Source organism: Delphinus delphis, chromosome 2 (assembly GCF_949987515.2).
Source record: "Delphinus delphis chromosome 2, mDelDel1.2, whole genome shotgun sequence".
In the NCBI taxonomy this organism is placed as follows: domain Eukaryota; kingdom Metazoa; phylum Chordata; class Mammalia; order Artiodactyla; family Delphinidae; genus Delphinus; species Delphinus delphis.
Window position 1 is genome coordinate 141,770,441 of NC_082684.1, and position 14,766 is coordinate 141,785,206.

Sequence of the window (14,766 nt, forward strand, 5' to 3'; positions counted from 1 at the left end):
AGGGAAGGCCTCTCTGAGGAGGTGACATTTGAGATGAGACTCAGATGATGAAAACATATGGGGGAAAAGTATCTCAGATAGTGAGAACAGCCTGCAAAGCCCTTGAGCCTGGTGCAAACCCGGAGATTCTGAGAAAGAGGCCAGCGTGACTGAAGTGAGCAACCGGAGGGAGGCTGGAGAGGTAAGCAGAGCCCAGGTAGCTCAGCATCGTCTACCTCTCTACCTCACAGGCAAGGAGCATGGATTTCATTCCCAGTGTGATGAGGAGCTGAGAGTTGTGATTGATATGTACTTGAATGGAAACAACCTCTCTGATAATTGTCTAGAGTGGTGCCCTCCAATAGAAATGTAATGCGAGCCACATTTGTAATTTTCAATGTTCTCATAGCCGTATTTTGAAAAGTGAAAAGAAACAGGAAATTAATCTTAATAAAACATTTAACCCAGTGCATCCAAAATATTATCATTTCCACATGTAATCAATATAAAAAATATTGACATAGTTTACATTCTTTTTTTGTTTTGGTACTGTGTTGTCAACATGTGATGTTTGTTTTTTATTTACAGCACTTCTCAGTTTGGACTAGCCACATTTTAACTGCTCCGTAGCCATCTGTCGTGACTGTTTTGGGCAATGCATATCCAGACAGGGTCCTCAGGGTCCTGTGCAAAGTTTACACAGGAAGTGTTTGAAAAAGTGGTGAACAGTGACGTGTCACAGAAAATGTGGGCCATGTGTCACGCCCATTAGCGATCCCCAACTTCAGAGGCCCTGAGTAGGCCATGGGAAGTGAGGGATGGATTTGCAGATTCTAGAAAGGAGTATGTCCCCTGGTGGGGATGGTGGGGCAGGCAGGGCTCAGTCCCAGACCCAGAGTGGACTCCTGTGTCCTGGAGCCCCCAAGGAACACCTGTCTCTATTCATGTGATTGGTCTTAAGGTTCCCCTCACTGTCTACCCCTCATATCTTTAATCCCCTGAAGGAGTTTTGGCCAAAGCCAGAATTTTCCCCTTTCTTTATAGACCGGGCCATTTATTCATCTCCTTAGACCAATATTACTGAAAACAAGGGCAGAGGTCAAGAACAGGAAAAATTCAATGAAGCAACGAGAGGGCGTCAGTTGCTAGGGCAAGAACTATATCCCAGGCACTTCCCATACTCTCTTGTGCTCTTGTGGTGACCCCAATATTGACTGTAAAAGTCTAGCCTGGAAAGTTTAGTACCAGCAGAACATCAGGTACGTTCATTTGGATTTTTACAGTGATGTTAGATTAAAAGGGTTTATGAAACAGAAAATAAAGATCTGAATTAAACATGTAGGCCATGGTGGTTTACCTAAAGGCTAACTTATGAGAAACATACTCAGCACTGCACAAGACAATAAAAATCACAGCAGCATTTATTAAAATATATAGAGCCAGTGATCTGCCCAACACACTCGGCTTTCAGAAGGGATGGTGCCACATTCCCTTCTGATGATGGATTTGGTGGACTGTCATCTGGACCCTCACATCTGGTCTATGGGAACCAGCAGCCCCATCAAAAGGCAGCTTGGCCATTTTGACATGTAGTGACAAAATACCTACTCTGCAGGGACAAAGGTGTCTTCAGTGAGTGCTTTGGGGCTTTAGAGCATCAGTCAAATTACCAGTGTCTCTAATTATTGTGTCTGCAATCTGGAGCAATCTATAGCTTCCTTCCAAAACAGGGTGGAATGTTTCCCTCTGACGGCACATTAGCACGAGTCCCCCTTGGATGAGTTTTCCAAAATTATAAGGACGTGGTAGCATGGGGAAGAAGCAGCTATGACATAGAAACCTGTTGCCTTGAAAATCAGCTGTGATCTTTGCAAACTATCAGCCGATTAACAGATATTTATCTAGTACCTATGAAGTGCTACACTCTGGAGGAACTTCAGAAGCACAAGGTCCCTACTTTTCATGGACTTAAGACGCGGTTGGGAAAAAAAATGACTATGCAATGAGAAATTTAACAGTATGTGGTGCCGATGTGGTGCATGTGTTCAGGCTCTGGCCTGCGAATCAGTAGATCTGAGTTCTGCCCCTAAGTCAGCCACTTGCTATATTACTGCTTTCAATATAGTCATTGTCTAGCAGGGCCAGTAACTACTGGATCACTCAAGATTAATTTCCTGGGGATAAATCACCTTACCTTCCTCAGGATCCTCTTCTAGACATCAGAAGGGTTTGAATGGATTATAATGATGGTGATAATAATAATAGCTCCATTTAGTAAGGTCTAACTTTGTACTCATGATTGTGCTGCGTACTTTATTTTTTTATATATTTTAAATATTTATTTATTTATTTATTTGGCTGCGCCGGGTCTTAGTTGCACCATGTGGCATCTTTTTTTTTTTTTTTTTTTTTTTTTTTTTTGCGGTATGCGGGCCTCTCACTGTTGTGGCCTCTCCCATTGTGGAGCACAGGCTCCGGACGCGCAGGCTCAGTGGCCATGGCTCACGGGCCCAGCCGCTCCGCGGCATGTGGGATCTTCCCAGACCGGGGCACGAACCCGTGTCCCCTGCATCGGCAGGCAGACTCTCAACCACTGCGCCACCAGGGAAGCCCCATGTAGCATCTTTAGTTGCGGCATGTGGGATCTAGTTCCCTGACCAAGGAGCAAACCCCGACCCCCTGCATTGGGAGCATGGAGTCTTAACCACCGGACTACCAGGGAAGTCCCTGTGCTATGTACTTTACAGGAATTAACTCATATTTTCTAAAGGAGACTTAACTAGGAGATGGGTTCTGTTATAGCCATTTTATAGATGAGAAAGCTGAGACGTAGGCTAATAACTTACCCAAAATCAAAGAGCTTTGACTAACGCAGAGCTGGGATTCAGTAGCAAGTCTTTGAGCCTGTAAAGTTTGGGGTCTAAATGCCCTGAAGCCCATCCCTGCTGTCAACATTCTTTAGCTGTGGGAACCTTCCCAATCATGGGAGGGTTACTTGGAGGACTGAAAAGAGTGAAGACTGATAAAGGAAACCATGTTGCTGTAAAACATGGACCAGGTGTGAGCAGAGCTTCAAAGAGGAGCAAGACTGTCATCTGTGGCTTGGAGAACTCAGACCTGCCTACATCAGAACGCCAGGATGCTGAAGTTCAGCACCCTGATCAGTCATTGCTGGCTTCTCAGTTTGCATGCACAGGGCACTGGTCATTCAGCAAGCGAGTCACACACCAGAAAGGGACTTCAGGGCTGCTGAATGACAAGTCTCACCTTTTCAAACTTTTCATTTTACACCCATCTCAGCCACAGATGAGGGGCTGTTAATTTCATTTGAGCCATCACGTTTAGTGAGGACACACACGCACACGGATTGGCACCCACAGAGTCTTCACTTTGAGACAAGGGTGGGTTCGGTTGCCTCTGCTTACACAACCAGTGCTGCCGAAGGACACTTGGGTTTAGATGGCGCTTTGGCCGCAAGCTGTTTGGTTATGTGTTACCCGGTCCCCTTGGCTTCCTGCACATTCTCTTGAGCAGATAGTTCATCTCCTTATCTCAGAGAATTGTTTCCCCAAGTGTAGCCCCAGAGTCAATAGCTTTGATACCATCGAGGCAAAAAGGTATTAAACCACCTTTTCTGTAATTGTTTTAGTTGTATTTTTTCATGTCTGCTTCATGAAAAGATGATGTGGTTAGATATGAGCTGGGCCTTGCCGAAGGTATCGTGTGTGCCTGGGGTTACCCACATCATCACGTGGCTTACCTTCCTTTGCAGCGTGGAGATCTTATCTTCTTTGCTGCACTTTGCCATCGAGCACCAGCTTCTCCCATCTTCTGTGTGTGTGTGTGTACACCCATGTGCATTCAGGTGTGCATGGACGTATGCTCATGGCAGCAACTTGTAAAATGATACTTTACCATTCATTTATAATGAGGCCTTTCCTGTACTCTTAGGAAAAAAAGAAAAACACCTTCATTGGCTTTTCCACTTAAGAATTTGGAGCAAAATTTTCCTTAAGCAGACACATTTTTATTTAATTTAAGCTGGTAGTTCTGCTGTTCCTTCTATGTGCCAGGAATTGACTTGCTACTCAGGGTACAAACATAAATATGACTGAGGTCCTTGAGAGATTGTCTGTGTAGCCATGGAAAGAGAATGTGTTAGCAAACAGCTAGAATTAGACCCAGCAGGGGCCAGGGAGGTGCCATGAACAGAGCTGTGAGGGAAAACAGTTGAGGGGTCTAGGAGGGAAGGACCAGGGGATGCTATGAAACAGAGCAGGAGGTTAAACTCCATATTCAAAGACAAGTACAAGTCTTGCAATTAAAGAGGGAAAAAATATTCCTGGCAGAGGAAACAGCAGAAGAAATAATGAAGATGTGAAGGTGTGAGCTGTGTTTAGTGTGGCTCGAGCAGAGCAGGTGAATGAGGGTGAGGCTGGAGAAAGGTGGGCTCGTCCAGCCAGGGAAGGACATCGTGTGCCATCCTGATGGATGCTTTAAGATTCGAAGCCAGTGAATGTACCAGAGACCCCAGGAAAATCAAGAGTAAACCTGAGAAACCTCGCCAAGCTGAAGAGGTTTGCTTTCCCAGCCAGACAGGGCCATGCCTGCAGGTCTGTCCCTTGTTCTGACCCAGCCCAGGGTTCTCCTTTCACAGGTGACTTAACCCTCCTAGGACCTGGCCTGCCATGGTCAGAATGTGAATCTTCAAAGCATCCTCGACTCCTACTGACCACTTAAGAGACACATGGGAAGAACTGTTTTTATGTCTCATCTGGCCCTTGGGAAGCCAGTGGACACTCAGCTCTGACCACTGCCCCCCCCCCCAGTAGGAGCAGCTGTTGGCTTGTGTGACCACAGCCGCAAGGTTGCAGGACGAGGGAAAGAGCTCAATGCCTGGGAGAGACCGGCACCCACAGTCCTGTCTGGCCTCTGCCACTCTCACGCTTAATGACCTTGGACACATAATTTCTCTCCAGGCTCCAGTGAGCTCATCTGTAAAATGAGGGGCTGGACTCTATGCCTTCTAAGGGGCCTCTCCTGACTCGTCTGAGTCTTTCTTACCTCTTTAATTTTTAGGAAGTCCGAGTGGGAAGTGTTTCATCTTAACAAGGCGGTTCTGGGGGTTTTGTGCCCTGAGCGGGTTGCCAGGGTGGGGGAGAGTTGGAATCATCCAGTGGCCCAGTGAGGATGCTCCTCCCTCCATCTCCCTGGGGGGCAAAACAGCAGGGGATGGAAAGTCAGCACTCCACTTCCTGCCTGAGTAGTCCTTGGGTTTGGAAGTTTGGAGAGCTCGCCCTGGGGATGGAGCTTCTTCAGGGAAACAGGAGGTGACAAAAGAGGCACCCCCCGCCACCCTAGGCAGCCCCCGCCTCCCATGGGGCCCTGGTTCAGGCAGAAGGGGCAGTGGCCAGAGGTGGTCACGAGCGTGGGTTTTGATATCATAAGATCCGGGTTCAAATGCTGGGCCCACCACTGACTTGAGGAACAGCTTTCCGTGCATGGTTCCTTCACCGCTGCCGGCCTTATTTTCTCATCTGTGAAGTAGGACTCTCCTACTTCCTCTCATCTCATCGTAGGACTCTCCCGAGAGCAAACTCAGATAAAGCGCTTAACGCTGTTCCTGGCTTGTAGAAGTATCCCATAAACGGTAGCTTTAAAAAACTCTCTTATTTTTAAGGTCTAGGAAAGTAAGTTAGGGCCAGAATGTAGAGGCTCCTGTCTGCCACGGCAAGGCATTTGGACACTTGTCCTGTAGCCCATGGGCAGCCAGTGAAGGTCCTCCAGCAGAGAATGGCTTTAAAAGAAGCTGGTGTTTGGGGAAGGCTCCGCTTGTCATCAGTTTGGGGTGGATGGGAAGAAAGAAGTAATGTTGGCGAGGAGTCTCTGTCAATGTCCAAGCACAGTGAATGGGGGCCCGGGGAGGTGGCAGAGAGGCTGGAATGGCACAAGCAGAAACAAGCACTTTAAAAGGGAAGGTGGCTGAGCAGTCAGGGATGGGCGCTCAGCTTGCAGACAGCGGAGGAGGATGAAGGAGGAATCCAAGTTTGTTCTGAGGATGTACCCTTGTGGCATCCACCCAAACGGAGGTCTGAGCAGAAGGATGGCGCTGTTCTCTGTTCTGGGGTGCTGCTGCCATCTGGGGGGACTGGACCCTGGTCCTGAAACCCCGAGGGTATCTTTGGCACATTGATTGGTCTGTACGTTGGTGCCCTGCTTTGTCTCAAACCCTAAAAGCGTTTGAGATGGTTTTATACCTGAGGGAGTAGGTGGTTTACACTTTCCTCATAAGTGAAAATGAACTGCAACAGTAATCACTAAAGGAAAGAGGAGAGAGAAAATAGATGAGGGGTGGAGAATGAGGTTAAAAATGACTGACAAGGGAGGGAGTGGTGTTGAGTCCCCAAATGTCGACTCTTGGCCTTAAAATTAAGATTGTACCATTTCTAATCTTCCTTTCTGAAGGAAGAATCCCTCCCAAAGGGACAGAAAAACCAGGTCCTTTGACCGCTTTTCTAACTTCCAGAATAACAGTGGGATACTTCTCAATGGTATTTTTAATCTTGCTTTTCTTTGCAATGCAGAAAGCAACAGCAGTTGCTTCTTCTCCAGAACCAGTACAGCTCCCAGGGAGGAATGAGAGGGAGGGAGAGGAGAAGAAGCCAGAAAGAACAGCAAAAAGGGAGAAAGAGGGAGGGACCCATCGCCAGGAGGCACTGCCAGGTGAACCGCTGGTTGGCTGGAAGTGGAGGTGGCTGCCACAGTTACCCAGCTTGTGGCTTTGCTTCTTTCTCTCTCTCTCTAGTAGCACAGAATCACTCAACCCTTGATTCCTCAGGGCTTCACGACCTAAGAGGTCTGGGAGGGCACCTTGCAGTGCCTGAGGCCCTGAGAGGGTTCACAGCGGCCGCAAAATGCTTAGAGTCTGTGGGCAAGTGGCCTTTCTGCAGACGGGGTCAGCTGCTGGAGGCCCGCGAGAAAACAAAAACAAGTTGTGTTCTGCAGGTCTCTGCTGCAGTTGCTAACAGAGAGTCACTCAACATTTGGGACGTGCAGTGAATGTTTTTACTTTCGGTGCCCAAATTTCTCTGGCTTCCGGGAGCTACTGTTATCGAGGAAGGAGGTGGTGTGATCGCCCCCTCCCACCCCGCATGGTGTGACAGTGCAGAGATGGTTATCTCCACACTCAACTCAGCGTTGCTTTTTTTGGGTAACAGCTTTTGAAAAACCATCCACTAGGCTCTAGCCGGTCAGGTTTCCAGGGCAGTTGCCACAGTGTGAAAAGGCGGGTGGCTTTGTCAGGCAGGCTGCGGACCACCGATGCAGGCTTTGGGAGATAACGAATGCATCCTTTCCTGTCACGGACTAGAATCCAGACCCACCCATTCCTGGGACATGGAGAGAGAAGGGCTGGGTGAGGAGTTGTGCTGGTCAACCCAGACCTCCTTCCTGTCTCTGCTCTGCCAGTCTGGTGATGGCTAGACTTGAGCATGGTCCCTTTCTGGAGAGGGTCGCAGCTTAGCAAACACCTAGCTCTTGTGATCCTCTTCCTAATGGGATCCCTGAGGCCCAGAGTAGTGAACTCGCTTTCCCAAGGTCAAGCCATTGATGCCCAGAGCTGGAACAGGATTTCAGGGGCCATGACTCTGAATCCAGTGTTCAAAGACTTCTTGGTTAAGAGCAAAGAGCCTGGCTTTGCAGCCAGACGGACTTGGACCAAATCTAGCCTAAGGACCTGGGAGATTTTGTCTTCACCCAGTGCCACGCTGAGCACTCAGTCCTCCCCACCCCCACCAAGAGACCAAGAGATGCCCAGGACACCTGGAATGGAGGACAAGGCATCTGGTGCCAGTGAGTCATTAGAAAGGGGACTCCCTCTTCCCCTCCCCCCATGAGCAAGCCCTACTAGGCTCAAATGGACCACCGAGAACAGGGCAGCCTAAAGAAACCAAGGCGGACCCCATGTTAAGGTAACAGTTGGCAGCATCAATGCCCAGCAAGTAGGGTTCACCCCAGAAGTAGTTCTCATTGCTGCTGCAGACCCAGGCCTCCCTCTGCCCACTGGGAGCCGTCTCAGGGCGGCTCTGAGGCTGAGCCCCCTACCTATCTTCACGGCTCCCATCTCTTAGATGATCCTTCCGTGAGGAGGCCTCTCTTGCCTGCCCCTGCCCCAGCCTGCTAACCACAGAAGAATATGACTCTTAGCTCTTCTTCCAGTGTGGGCATCCTCCTTCTCCATTTTACCTTTTTAAATGTATTCATTTAATTAAGCAAGCAGCAAACATGTTTGAGCACCTCCTGATTGCCAGCCTCCATACTAGAGACGATTGGTGGTACAAAGACTTACATAGCCATCCCTATACAGGATTTTTTCTCCAGCACTGCTAAAGCCTCTAAGTGAGCCAGGATAGATCCACTTTGTCTCACAGCTTGGGGTGAAGGGAGGACGTCATTTTCCTTGTATCCTGTAGAGCACTTGACTCCTGCAGGTGCCAGTCTCATGGAATACCATGCATGGTGCTCCCCAGAGTTGTGAAATCATCATACCGACCCAGGGTCCTCACTGCCACGTGTGCTGTGCAGCTGTGTGATGATAATGCAGTGGCTGAGTGTATGGTCTCCAGACTCAAGCAAATCTAGATTTTCCACTGTCTATAAGCTGTGTGGCTTTGGGTCAGTTACTTAATCTGAGCTTCCAAGGAGATAATAATTGTATATGTATTTTAGGGTGGTTTGATAAATTCAAGGAAAAATACAAGTAAAGAGATTATTATTCAGGGAGGCACATAAAGGGTCAATACCTATTAGCAACTATTATTATTATCAACATCATTAATGTAATTACTGCTTAGTCTTATTGTCATTATGTCCTTTAAAGGTAGGGTATACTATGCTGACAATGCCCAACACATAAGCACTTAATAAATATGTGCAGAATGGATGTTTTTCAAGGATGATCAGGTGGAAATCCAAATGCTCTCTTGCATGAAAAAGAAAATTGTTCAGGGGAGCTGAGTTAGAAGCAGAAGATACTAAGCTTTTTAATGTGGTTTTGGTTAAACTGTGTTCCCTGGGAACTGAAAGCAGAGAGGAAAATCTTGACCTGACCACGCTTGGGGTACCTACAAGTATGAGCCAATTTTATCTGGTTGGGTGAGATTAGTTGTGAAGACTGCTGGCATTCCCCCGACCCCATCCCACCCCCCTCCATGCTTCTTTTCTAAAGGAAACTTCCAGAATGAGAGGCTTTAGGTCTGTAGTCTTCAGGGCGGATTTCGTCCTGCACAGAGATGAGGTGGCAGCCCTGAACCTCAGCGGTCTGACTCCACAGCCAACATGGGGTACCAGTCAGCCAAGCCCTGGACCTCTGCCCTTCTGCTTGAACAGTACATCCTGATTGGTGGGATAGTTGCCAGGATGTTCCCTATTCCCCATGCCAGACATCTGGATGTCTAGGAACAGCTGGTTAGCTTTCTTTTTTTTTTTTTTTTTTTTTCATTATGTTCCAGACAGTCACAGACAGGGTAAGATCCTACACCCAGGTACTGCCTTGGCCAACCTGTGTTTGGGGGTGAAATCAGGATAAGAATCCAGGACTCTTACAGGCCAGGCCAGGCTTAAATCAGCAGGTAGGAATCAGGTCTGAGCTGCAGGGGAAGGACAGTGCACCTGGTTCCTAGGGTTGTTGCTAGATGAAGCAGACTGTGGGTGTGGTTCCAGAGGGACTGTGTGCTGGGGAGAGGGATGGTTTCAGGGGAGTCTGTGGGATAGGAGACCGAAGTCATCCTGTAGCCTTTGAAGGCTCAAGGATCTCAAAGATCAACACAGGCAAGAACAGAACCTCTATTCAGAGAGGAGCTGGGATGCCAAACCTTGAAAGATCTGGAGGGCCAGCAATGCTCGACCTCACAGCATATGGCTTAGCTTATTTGTTTATAAGGTCCCTTCCTAAGTATTCATGGGCATTTCCTCTGCCAGCCTTTACTCCAGGGAACAGGGACACAAAGATGAGGCAGATAGCCCCATGCTTCAAGATGCACCTTCACAATGCCAAGTGTCTGCATGCAAATTGAACAGGTAGCTGCCTCCAGAAGCTTGCAGATGTCCAGGCTTTGGGCACCATGAGAAGAAACAATCAGATGCTAAATTGTTTGGTGGAGCCCTTTGTGACTCCAAAGCAAATGGGGACAATGAAGACTTTGCCCCCACTTAGCTTTTTAGAGGAGTAGATGGTGCACTATCTCCAACTTTGTGGTCCACATGGAAACCAAAGGCAAGACTCCACACCAACATGAGACATGACTTGGAGTAGGTACATCTCTGCACTCCAGATGGCTCCCCATGGAAGGAGGTGGCTGGTTCCTTTTTGTTTTTCACATGTTCAGCTTGTAGTACCTGCTACCAAGCCTGTGATGACATGAGCAGGGAGGGGTTGGCAGTGTGTAGTGCCCATTGATTGATATACATGCATCCTCCTTGCTGCATAATTATCAGAGCCCCACCTTTGGATGAGTTTGTATTAGCCAAGCTCCCTCCCATATCTAGAATCTCCTCAATCAAATAGCCTTCATTTTTTAATCCTGCTCACTTTCTTTTCCTATTACAATGCATTGAGCAAAAAATAGAAAATATGGGATGGAGAACAAACAAGAAAGAAATGGGTTATGTGATAAGAATTTAAGATGGGAAGATACGTTTTCTGGGCTCTAGCCCAAGATCTACCTCTAACCTGCCACGTGCCTTCATTGCCTTGGTCCCCATTCAAGGAGCCTGGGGAGGGGGGGAAAGACAAGGTTGTAAAGGACCTTAAAGTCAAGATAAGGATTTCATGCTTGATCATGAGTATAGGGAGTTGTTGAAGGATTTTTCAATAGAGAGGGTCCTGCTCATATTTACCTTCTAGAAGCCTCCCTGGCTGTAGTATTCACAGGGGTTTGGATTGTGGACTATATGGGAGACATGATGGGCCTGACCTAGAACAAGGTGGATGGGGAGACCGAGGAGAGGACTGACAGGGGAATCTAGGAGATAAAAAACCCTCGGGGACTTAGTGACTGATGAATATGAGCTATGATGTTGGAAAGAGTCTTAACTTTCCTTCTGGGGTTGAATGGAATGTTTCCAGCCAAGATGGAGAACACAGGAGGCAGTAGGTTAGGCAAGAAGGTCATGAATTTGATTCTGAAAATGGTACGTTTGGAGTCCCCACTGGACCTGGGGGTGGAAATGTTCAGGGAACCAAAGGAGAGTGAGTCTAAGATTGGGGAGGAGGCTCTGGTTCAGAGATTGACACTGAGGATTCACTGATTGTCCAGGGAGAGTGTGGAGCATGGAATGCCAGCCTGTTGATGAAGGAAACCTGTGGGACCGCAATCAGGCACAGGTGGACAAGGGCAGACCTGTGTGGAGATGAAGAAAGAATGGTCAGAGAGGTTCAAGGACAACTAGTGTAACCTTTCAAGTCTCTTCTCATCCTGTCATTATCAGTATGTGAAAAATCAAGAGCAAGAATGAAGTTTCTCCATACAAAATTTGTATGGAAGCACAAAAGACCCTGAATAGCCAAAACAATCTTCAGAAAGAAAAACAGAACTGGAAGAATCAGGCTCCCTGGCTTCAGACTATACTACAAAGCTAGAGTCATCAAAACAGTATAGCACCAGCACAAAATAGACATACAGATCAATGGAACAGGATAGAAAGACCAGAAATAAACCCACGCACTTATGGTCAATTAATCTATGACAAAGGAGGCAAGAACACAGTGGAGAAAAGACACTCTCTTCAATAAGTGGTGCTGGGAAAACTGGACAGCTACATGTAAAAGAATGAAAGTAGAACATTCTCTAACACCATATACTAAAGTAAACTCAAAATGGGTTAAAGACCTAAATGTAAGACTGGATACTAGAAAATTCCTAGAGGAAAATATAGGCAGAACACTCTTTGACATAAATTGCAGCCATATTTCTTTGGATCTGTCTCCTAGAATAATGGAAATAAAAGCAAAAATAAACAAATGGGACCTAATTAAACTTAAAAGCTTTTACACAGCAAAGGAAACCATAAACAAAATGAAAAGACAGCCTTTGTACTGGGAGAAAATATTTGCAAATATGCTACTGACAAGGAATTAATTTCCAAAATATACAAACAGCTCATACAGCTTAATATCAAAAAAACAACCCAATCCAAAAATGGGCAGAAGACCTAAACAGACATTTCTCCAAAGATGACACAGATGGCCAACAGGCACATGAAAAGATGCTCAGTATCGCTAATTATTAGAGAAATGCATATCAAAACTACAATGAGGGGCTTCCCTGGTGGTGCAGTGGTTGAGAGTCCGCCTGCCGATGCAGGGGACACGGGTTCGTGCCCCGGTTCGGGAAGATCCCACATGCCGCGGAGCGGCTGGGCCCATGAGTCATGGCTGCTGAGCCTGCGCATCCGGAGCCTGTGCTCCGCAACGGGAGAGGCCACAACAGTGAGAGGCCCGCATACCGCAAAAAAAAAAAAAAAAACTACAATGAGGTATCACCTCACACCAGTCAGAATGGCCATTATTACAAAGTCTACAAATAATAAATGCTGGAGCGGGTGTGGAGAAAAGGGAACCCCCCTACCCTGTTGGTGGGAATGTAAATTGGTGCAGCCACCATGGAGAACAGTATGGAGGTTCCTTATAAAACTAAAAATAGAGTTACCATATGATCCTACAATCTCATTCCTGGGCATATATCTGGAGAAAACCATCTCAAAGATACATGCACCCCAGTGTTCATAGCAGTGCTATTTACAATAGCCAAGAAATGGAAGCAACCAAATGTCCATTGACAGATGAATGGATAAAGAAGATGTGGTATATATATACAATGGAATATTATTCAGCCATAAAAAAGAATGGAATAATGCCCTTTGCAGCAATAGATGGACCTAGAGATTGTCATACTGACTGCAGTAAGTCAGAGAAGGACAAGTATCATACGATATCACTTATATGTGGAATCTAAAAAGAAAAATGCAGATGAACTAATTTACAAAGCAGAAACAGACTCACAGACATAGAAAACAAACTTATGGTTACCAAAGCAGATAGCGGTGGTGAGGGCCAGGGGGGGATAAAACAGGAGTTTAGGATTAACATATACACACTAGTATATATATAATAGATAAACAACAAGAACCTATAATGGAAAATAATCTGAAAAAGAATATATATGTATAATTGAATCACTTTGCGGTACACCTGAAACTAACACAACATTATAAATTAACTATATACTTCAATTTTAAAAAATGGCTAAAAAATAAAGTACAAAAGGAAGAAAAAGAAATATACCCATTGATGGACACATTGAAAGGGACCTGTGTAGTGGAGTTAATAAGTGTTTGGACAACACTCTGGGTATTGAATACCACAGAACTTGACAGTCCTTTAGACAAAGACAGATAAGCATCAGGGAGGCTGTTTGCTTTTAAATTGGTAGCAAGTTTTTATCTCAATGCTAATTTTTGGAGGTAAAATAGGTTTAATAATCTTTCCTACCTTTGAAGTTGAATCAAATGACGCAGAGCAGTCATCTTCTAGGTTGCATCTGAGGATACTAAACTGAAACAGAGCATTGTAGTGATTAAACAGACAGTTCAAGTTTAAAATACAAATAAGCCACTGAGGAATTAGTGGAAGGAGGAGGGAGTCAGAAGACCTGGGATCAGGTTCCCCCACTACCACCTCTCTTGACCCTCAAGCTCCTCATCTGTAAAATAGGGATGATAATAAAATAAAATCACAGTTTGTCATGACAGTTAACTGTGTATGAAAATGCTTTGCTATGTGAAGTGCATTGGACGCAGGTTGCTTTTATTGGTAACTGATCTTGGGAGAAAGACCACTTCCAGGTATGTTTCAGGCCCCTAAGAGGGCCAATCAGAGAGCTGATGGTCTTTCTGCAGGTTACGTTTTTGAAACCTTCTTTGGTCCACAGGGTTTTTGCTTACCCTCTCCACTTTACAAACGTCAGGAAGATTATATGATTGGCTGATAGAACACCAGGAACCCGGAGAGATACTGCATCACAGCCCAGGGCTATACTTTCCATTTTTATTAAAATTCTTATTAACTCATAGCCCAAGAGCTTTTAAGCTAAGCCTGATCTCCTTTAGGGCCCCTTGATTTGATCAGAGCAATTTGTGTGCAGTGTTCTGGCCCCACTTTGTGGAAAGGCAGTGCAGACATCAGCCGTGTGATGTTATTCTGGAGATGCTGGGGTCTTCTCTGCATCCAAAATCACCTTCCCTTACAGCACCACTCCCGCCCTTACCACATAGACACACTTGAGTGCCACAGTGACAAATCTGCTCCCTGACTTTAAGACCTCCTATCCCTTTGAAATTCTAAATACTTCTAGGAAAAAGAACTATCAGTCATTTGTAACAGTGATGCTGAGTTTGTTGACACCTGCTTTGAGTGCCAAGAGAGCTCAATGGAGAGGGGGATCCTGAAAAGATAGGGTCCTGAGGGAAAATATACCATCACAAGATACAAGGGGAAAAGGGGATCAAGAAGGGACCTGGCAGCACTGGGCCAGCTCGTAGCCGCATCGAGCGGGAGGTATATCTGGGATGCTTTTGTCATTCTTTGGGGCCAACAAGTGGCTTTCTCTCAACAAATGAGCAGAAGCTCTGCACGCGTCTGTGATGGGATCAGGCCCATCATCTGAGCTGTTGCGTGAAACAGCTTCTCTCTTCTTCCCCCTCGGGCTTCGTGGTGATTTTTATCCTTCA